This window comes from Trachurus trachurus (genome assembly GCF_905171665.1).
Source record: "Trachurus trachurus genome assembly, chromosome: 1".
Lineage (NCBI taxonomy): Eukaryota > Metazoa > Chordata > Actinopteri > Carangiformes > Carangidae > Trachurus > Trachurus trachurus.
This window is the reverse complement of record NC_139891.1, coordinates 17346288-17355538: the sequence shown is the minus strand read 5'-3', so window position 1 is coordinate 17355538 and position 9251 is coordinate 17346288. Positions and strand designations below refer to the sequence as shown.

At 40.9% G+C, this 9251-nt stretch overlaps 1 protein-coding gene across 2 annotated transcripts in view; it reads right to left on the bottom strand.

Moving 5' to 3' along the window:
• Positions 1-192, bottom strand: part of rbm47 (RNA binding motif protein 47) — a 31130-nt gene extending 30938 nt beyond the window's left edge. Inside the window, exon 1 of one of the 2 annotated variants that reach the window (XM_083979073.1) lies at positions 1-192. This exon is cut by the window's left edge and continues 6 nt beyond it. The gene's annotated coding sequence lies outside the window, so the exon portion shown is untranslated. The other variant, XM_083979074.1, reaches the window with a different exon arrangement.
• Between the last annotated feature and the right edge of the window lie 9059 nt (positions 193-9251).

The following is a 9251-nucleotide window of genomic DNA, read 5'->3' as shown; positions in this document are numbered from 1 at the left end:
TCCTTGTAGAATTTGTCCTAGGTGGGGCTAAGGTACTTCCTTCTTCCTGATCTCAGGTGCGTGGCGAGTGCGACGTCTTTGTGACAGCCAGTTGTCATGGAAACAATGAGAGACAAAGAGGGAGAGACAGAGAGAGAGAGAGAGAGAGAGAGAGCTGTGCTGAACAGTAACAACAGCGGTCAACCAACTGACACTCTGAGGACAGAAGAGAGAAGTGAGGAAGCTAGATTTCTGTTTAGAGTAACAACACACACACACACACACACACACACACACACACATACATTCAGATAAAGTCCCTGCACACACACACCCGGTAGGGAACTTGCCTGTGTGTGTGTGTGTGTGTGTGTGTGTGTGTGTGTGTGTGTGTGTGTGTGTGTGTGTGTGTGTGTGTGTGTGTGTGTGTGTGTGTGTGTGTGTGTGTGTGTGTGTGTGTGTGTGTATAGGAAACTGAGATTGAGTCAGACGTGCTCACACAGAGAAATAACGTTTCAACACAGCAGCTGAACTCTGGTAGGGAGGAGGCCGGGGCCGTTGGACGTGTTGCTCAATACATTTGACTTTAATGCTTACTTAACAGATCTCACAGGCCCCTGGATGAAGTGTGCAAATGCAGACTCATTTGTAACATTAAGTTAAATCGCTTTAACTGTACTACAACAGGCCGGCTGCAGAGTTCAGAGATGATCTTTAGCAACCCAAGTACATCACAGAAAACATTTATCTTTAAAAGCACCAGTCTAAGTAGTTTATCGGTATTTAGTCATCATTACTGTGTGTACAACACACAGTATCTACACAGTATCCGATGTTTTTTGCTAATTTACAATAAATAAAATTCACTTCTTGTCTGTTTTCCAGAATACACTACAGAGTGTGTGTCTGCTAGATTTCATCCATTTCTGTCCAGTGCAAAAATCCACTTGCAGAGACTTGCTGAAGTCAGGTAATCCATCAAAGTGCAAACTGTGCCTTCGGCTTTTAAATTAATTGTTACAAGTTAATATTGTGTAGACTTTGGAAAGCTGTTTGCATCACCCAATAAATGACTAGTGACAGTATAATAACTTTGACATGATAATTGTAGTAGTATCTTAAAAACAACGCATCCTTTGAACAGCACTCACAAGTGTGGTGTCAGTGTCATGGTAATAAAAAAGTTTAATGGTGACATGAGATGTTTTATTTAGTCTGTAATTATATCCAATAAGATAATAATAGTATAATAAAGGGAGGTACAGTAACAGTGTGAGTTAGTCAGAGTTTCTTTTAAATTAACCAGCAAAAGGATTTTCTTTATTTTAATGTATTTACCTTGCTTACATTTGGTGCTTTGATTGTGATATATAAAAGTTACAATCCAACTTTCTTGATACCAAGAAATAGATCAAATTGAAATCTTTATTAAAATCAAATCAATACTCTAGTCAAATATACGGCGTATTTTGTCCTTTATCACATTGTCTTGTGTTGATACAACATGTTGTGTCATGGAATAATTCAGGAAGGGATCATTCACAAACCAGCGGCCTATGAGCTACAGAGACAAGGGCGGTTTGACTCAGTGGAAAGGGCAGAGTTGTTCAAACTTTTATGATGGCTTTATTGGCTGGAGTTTCTGTATGCACCTCGGTACACAGTTTAAGGTCACCAATAAAGATATACACAGTTCACCAGGAGGCAAAAGCACTGAGATTTTTCTGTAGAGTTGAGAAGAGAAAACTGTTTTTTGGACATTTTTAGGGTCTTTTAAGTGATATGAAACACAACATGGAAAATAATCTATATAAACCTAGCTGGAAATTAGTTTGACTTATACAAGAATAAAGGAACTGGAACTGCTATGAGTAATATCTTAAAACAAACCAGAGTTAATGGATAATTCTGCTTTATTACTGTATAAGACCTTAACTATTATCTATAGTTTCTTTTGATTTTTGCCAAAATCATATTAATCAAAGTAACTGCTGAGATGTTGAAACATGGCACCATTGATACATTGATTGTTACTACAACCACTGTGTCTTTGATGGCTGAGGAACTGCTCCACTGTGGCAAGTACAGTAGGTCAGAAAGAATGATTGGTAACTACGGGAGCCCTTAGAAAACAAACAAACAAACAAACAAACAAAAAACACATGCAAAGACATTAATGTCACATTGTGTTGGAAATGTTTCTGGGTATAACAAAAAGTGACAGACTCTGGTGCATTTTAATTCAGTGCTTCTAGAGTTGAGCAGTTGTCCATCTGTTAGCGGTGTTTGATAATAAGGTGAAATTTTGGTTTAGTATGAAGTCAATACCACATGATTCTCACATCATTGCAAAGATGTACCGTCACTTGCGTCTGTCACTTTTTTGTGTCCCGGACACTTCTGTTGTGTTGTTTTTGCAGCTTGTTTGTGTTTTTGCAGGTGTTGTGAGTATTTGTAGCACATCTGTCAAATTGATAAAATTGTTTTGGGAATATGTAGCACGTTTGTGTGTATGTGTTTTCAGTTTGAGTCCCCAGGGCCACCATAGGAAACAGCTAACAAGGCTCTGTCCAAAATTACCAATGCCTCTAATTGTTACTAATTAACATGTTATATCTCATTCATTTAAAACATGCAGAAATGGAAATGTAAAACATTGTTGTCACCAGCTGTTTCCCTGCTTCTCCACAACTACCAGCTATACCTTAACATTTACCACACAGTGTTGTCAATCTTCTCATCTGTGTCTAAGCAAAAGAGGGAACAGATATCTTCTCAAATATTCAACACCTCCTTTGATAGTTAAGTAAATATGAAAAACTAGTTAGATAAGGACTACATAGTAATGAACTGGAATTATCCATTAATGACAGAGACATTAACGTTTAGCTGGAGACCTGCAGACGTGCACATGCTGTCTTTTCATGCGGTGTAAACAAAAGTAGACTCTGCCCACAATAAGCGGCTCAGACCCTGCCCTGGTTGCTGCACAATAGAAAGAGAGACTTGAGACACACAGAGCAGAGATTCCCAGGAAAACTGTCCAAACTGATACTCCACATGCCTGACAATGACACAAAAAGGAGATGGGGCAGTGTTATCTATTCACTTGTAACAAGTGGGTCCAATCGAGCCATCACACACACTGTAAGGAAAACTGAGACAGGAGGAAAACTCAGGTCATGTTACTATTGTATCTGGTGCTGAACTGGATTTTTGATGTAAAAATGTTTCAGAAGGTGTGTGTGTGTGTGTGTGTGTGTGTGTGTGTGTGTGTGTGTGTGTGTGTGTGTGTGTGTGTGTGTGTGTGTGTGTGTGTGTGTGTGTGTGTGTGTGTGTGTGTGTGTGTGTGTGTGTGTGTGTGTGTGTGTGTGTGCGTGTTTATTACAGGTGTAAGACAAAGCTGGCAGCATCTTTAGCTCGCTGTAGAGTGAAACAGAATCTGCAGAGTTCTAATAATTGTTTATGACCTTGCCTGTTTGAATGTCACTCTGTTTGTTTCTTCCACTCTATCTCTCATTAATCTCTTGATTCAATTCAATTCAGTTCAAATCGGTTCAATTCAAAGGCTTTATTGCCCTGAAAGTTTCAAAAACTATTTTGCATAAACATCAATATTCAAAAGCAAAACAGATAAAACAAAAAAAACAATAGAAATGTAAGTAACTCTCTCTCTTTCTCTCTCTCTCTCTCTCGAAGTAACGATGTTTCTTGTTAAGTTTTGACCTTGTACTTTTTCAGCATTCTCTACTTTGCAACAAGCTAAAGTTAAGCTTACATAGAAAACTGTATTGTGTGTGTGTGTGTGTGTGTGTGTGTGTGTGTGTGTGTGTGTGTGTGTGTGTGTGTGTGTGTGTGTGTGTGTGAGAGAGAGAGAGAGAGAGAGAGAGAGAGAGAGAGAGAGAGAGAGAGAGAGAGAGAGAGAGAGAGAGAGAGAGAGAGAGAGAGAGAGAGAGAGAGAGAGAGAGAGAGAGATGTGAGTCTAATAGATTCTAATTGGGTCTTGATGAGTGAGTGAGATCGCACCAAGATCAAGATTATGTACACATGGGCCCTTACACATTGCCAAGGCCTTTTTATTACAGGTGTTTTTTGTTTTTTTTCATTTAGGATTTTTGGTCTTTTAATCAAATGACATTGAGTTTTTATTGATTTTAAAGAGAAGGTTGCTCCATGTCGACAAGAAGACATTACATCAAGATTTAGTTCTGGAGATACAGAATATCAAGACGTTTAGTGATATAGTTGGTTCACTACATCAGTGGTTCCCAACCTTTTTTGGCTCGTGACCCCATTTTGACATCTTGATTGACGCGGCCGTCAATCAAGATGCGCCAGCTCAGATATTTTTATATGCTACATTTTATTGGAACTCAATTTATGAAAGTATCCACCACTTTCCAGAGAATAACGCTGGGTGTCGCCATGACACTCGATTACACCAGAAAGATTAAAGCAGATATCAGTGGAATGTTTTTGTTAATATAAGTCCTAAATAGTCCTATTTTCCGTCAGCAATCACTTACATGAAGTGTTTCAGCCTAAACACGAGTCTCTCCGTCACTCTGCTCTGCTGTAACCCGAGGAGAAAATTTTCCTTGTGGGATACAAGTGTTATCCAATGAGGAGAGAGAACGGCATGAAGGGCTGTGTGTGCAGCCAAGGGATGCGCGTGAATGTGGTGACGTAGCACGAGGACCAATTGATGCCTGACAAGGGCGGGGGCTGCTAACTCATGGTGCGTTCAAAGAAACTCGTACTTTGTGTTTTTCCTTCCTGTGAAGTCATACCAGTTCGATCTGGTACGAGTTCACGGGTCGGAAGTTACGAGTGGCCGTTATAGGGAACTTTCACAGACAACAGGATGGTAAAAACACGAGCTACGGGTTACCTGGAACGCTACCAAGTCGTAGTTGTGACTTGAAGCTGTAACTTACGGTTTCAAAAGCCTGCCTTGAACGCAGCATTAGCCGAAACGGCCGTGAAGCTGATATCTGCTTTAACTGGGCTAACCGTTAGCTGTTAGCCGTTAGCAGTGTCTTAAATAACTCAATAAACGGCCCATGAAAAAAATATTTTTTCCAGCGGATATCCTAGTTATAACATGACTGTTTTCTAGACTTAACAAACATCAGATTAGTCAAAACGGTTTTAGCAGCCCGGGGCCCCCACATTTGGTGCCACCGGTGGCTAACGCTACCAGTTAGCCGCTTGCTAGAATGCTACTACGGAGTGAAACGGAAGTTGAAAACCGACTTCCGTTGTGGTGTGACGCAATGGATCATGGGAAAATAAAGTGGTGGATAGAATACAGTTGTTTAAAATTGTGTGTGGTCTTTTTAATCATAATTTTAAAATCAATTACTAAACATTTCAGGCGACCCCATTTGAATTCCAGGTGACCCCATGTGGGGTCCCGACCCCAAAGTTGAGAAAACTGCACTACATAACCACAAGAAAAGCGGTCACATCCACATAAAACTTAACAGCTACTCTTCACACCAGTTACTACATAGAGCCAAGACTAATCCACATGAGCAAAGACTCATGGGATGATATGTCGTCCACCTCTACATTTACCCCATCTTTTAAACTCGTTGAGTCTGTAATCAATCACACTCACCATAATGATGATGATGAAAAGGGCATGTTTGTTTTTTGAGATCTGTGCCGAAATGTGATGTGAATAATCACCAAACCACTCAGTAATATAAATCCACACAATCATAATTAGACAATAGTTTTTTTGTCCAGTGCTTATGTAAAACAACTGAGGAAGCATTTCCAGGTTTGATGGTCACAGACGTGACTGGCCCACACAGAGTTATGACCTCAATCTTATTCAACAACTTTGGGTTGAGCTACAACGTCAACTATGAACCAGGAGAGAGCATTAAACACCATAAAGTCCAAAGTCATGAAATGAAATGTTCAACAGTCAAACGTGGGTGTGATGTTGTGTCGTGGGTGTCAGTGCACTTTTTATTTGGTGTGTGGGACACAGGGCCCTCCTTTCACGTCAACTCAAGGTCATTCAAGGGGACAATACACACACACACATAAATGAAAAGTGGAAGTACAGTATGCAATTTAATCACATACGTGTGTGAGGTTGTAAAGTGTGAGTGTGTGTAGGTAAATTGTTAAGTAAAGAAAAGAGAGAAACAAAGAGAGAGAGAGACTCAGTCCAGCACTGTACAGCTTCCCGTAAAGATTAGACCTTTATTGAGAAAATTCCAGGTCGGCTTACGGCCGCACGACCCGCCGTCTCCAACAGGGCCGATTATTGAATACGCTGTTACACACACAAACACTCACTCACACACACACACACAACACATGCAGAGCAACTGGAGCCGTGTTGTGAGGCGACATTGATGACGCGTGTTGGATGGGATAATCTCTCCAGCTGTACTCTCACCCGTGGAGAAGTGAGGCTCATTTGGGCCCAGAAAGCTCACTAAGGGTTTTTTTTGTTTTTTTGCCACACACTGATAAAACCTCTTCTTGCTTTTTCAAGCAGCTTCTGTACTCTCCACAGAGCAAATTGGCTTTGTCTTGTCTGTTACAACTGAATCAGAGGTTGGGTTCATCTCCACTTGTGCAAAACAGCAGCAAAGCTTGATTTAAAGAGTCTTTATATGGCCTCAACACCTAGAGCAAACACAGGCCAGAAAAGTGGCTTTGAAATGGGTTACACACTGCAAGGATATGGCTGCACTGTAACTCTGTCTGAACCTCATAAATATGTCGCCCTCTGTTGGTCGCAAACAGATATTACATAGCCTTTAGTTAACGGCATCAGTTGACGAGGAGATGCAAATACTTTGCTTGCAGGCAGGACAAGACCATGACTGGTCTTTTCTCTGAACAAGATAATGGCATCAGTCTTAACAAAATTCAACCTGGTTTGTTAGTGACCTTAAAAACACTGTCATTCATAGTGGTAAAGAAAACATAATTTCAACTGATGTTTTTGGACAATGAGTACACTTTAACATTCAAAGTACAATGTTCAAGTGTCCATTTATATTTTAGGATAGAATAGAATAGAATAGAATAGAATAGAATAGAATAGAATAGAAGTTAATTGTCATAGTCATGAAAAACAGTTAAGCAGCTTCCGCATGGCAGGACGGTCAAGTGAAATCATACGATGTTACATGGTCAGTCCGACGGTGAGGTGGCTATTTTGGCTAAAAAAATTAATATGCTTTTATTCTTGTGAAACAGTCTTTTAACAGTTAGACTAGCAAAAATCCAGCCTGGACCACTGCAAGTCTGTAACATCCATTTCTCCCTTTATTCTTGCATCATTGATCATTCCAAAGTGGAAAACAAGATTCAATACAACAGTGTTGTGGCATGTACGTTGACCTTTTCTTTGCTAGGAATTTGGCACGAGTGAAAGGTAAAGTTAATTCGCACATGTTTCCTCACGCAATGCTTTGCTAATATAAAGCGCTTTGTGTGGGAGGGAATGTGAATGTTTGGTGGGAACCAATGCAGGACTTTCAACATTACAGACTTTCCCTTCATTGAAAACCAAACAGGCTTGTATGTCAGAAGTGTATAATTATTATTGTTATTATTAGGAAGGGCAGGTTTTGACAGGAGCCATGGCAGCCTTCTGTACAATACTAAACTTTGAATACATGTTTGTAAATATATGCCTGTCAGTTTTTTAAGGACACGTGCATTTGCAAGAATGTGTGCCTGTATGTGTACATTGCTTTGTATTGTGTGTATCTGTATCTTTTTCCATGCACACAGGTGCAGACACTTTCAACCATGCAGCACCACGCGCCCATGCTGAGCTGTGCTGCACTACAGCGGTCAGTAGGGGGCAGTGTTCATTAGATCTACCTGTGACACATCACTGCCGTCGCTCACAAGGACACAGTGCAGTAAGAACAAAGGTGACAGCAGGTCCAACTGGTCAGACATAGATGAGTATGCTGTCTTTATACATCAACACAGACACACACATCATAAACACACACACTAACTGCCTGTCGGAGCAGGTGACGGGAGTGACCCTCCTATCTGTGTCTGTGTCCTCATTAATGGACCCAAAGGTTAAAGAGCCTCAACATCTAAACTAAACAATTAAATCTGCCACTCATATCACACATAATGGTCATTAAAAAATATGGTAAATAATTGTTTTATAATTACAACAGGCCAGCTTTATGTATTTTACTGTATATCTGTCACAGAGATGAGAGGCCTCCTTCATTATCATATTGTTGCCATGGCATCTCAAACTCAGGTCTCTCCTGGACAAAACCATGCATGACAAAGAGGTGATGAGTGCATCAAAGGCTCTGGTTCATGGGGACAGAGCGTGATACTCAGAGCACAGCAGGGAAAGAGTTTGAGAGCAGAAACTAGTTTGTGGTTAACAGTCACAGTCAGGATACTTGCTCGAGCTGCATTTCGTTGAGAATATGAGCTGTGTTGTTCCCATGAGGGGGATTCTGAATGACAAAGGTAAGACCTGCTATGCAATTTTAAACAGCCCATCATCGTCTATGCAGATTACACTAAGCTGCTGTAGCCTTTTCTTCCAGCGCTGCTTCTCTAAAGTGGATTTAGAGTTTCTCCTGTGCAGGACAGGAAACTGCCTCACACTCATTAAATCACTGCTGTTTGATATTCATTAATTTATTCCATTTGCACTGACGTGGCTTTATTGGACACGTTTGCACATTTCTGGTCACTTCAAGCCTTCATTCGCACTTAAACATTGATGAGCGCTGTAAAAGCCGATTACACTCTGTTATGTGTTTCTCTATTAATCCAGTTAAATTAGAGGCTAGTGGTCCCTGCAAACTGTTGGGTTTTAATCCTCAAGTCAAGTCAAGTGATGTCACTGAGTGCGTGCATGTGTGTGCGTGTGTGAAGCAGCTGCACAGGGATGAGTGAAGCAGGTCACTGAGAGGTGGACCTTTGTCCAGGGTCGGACAGCAGCCCATTATTTATTCATGCTGATGTATCTGACCGGCCACCTAATTGCACCAGGAGGAGCCCAATTACCCACAGAGGCCGAGCAATCGCACTGTCTCACATTCGGAGAAACTGGAAGGTGGATCACATGTCAGTCATGACTGATGCCATGCGTCTTATTTACATTTGCAGAGCTCAATTTCAACTCTGTAAACAAGCAAAGTGTGAGTTTGTGTAGATGTTCGTTGGTTGAAGTAGAAACAGACTGTCGTGTTGAGGGGCAGGTGAACGTGACAAGTGTTTGGTTTGTTGTTGCTGCGATC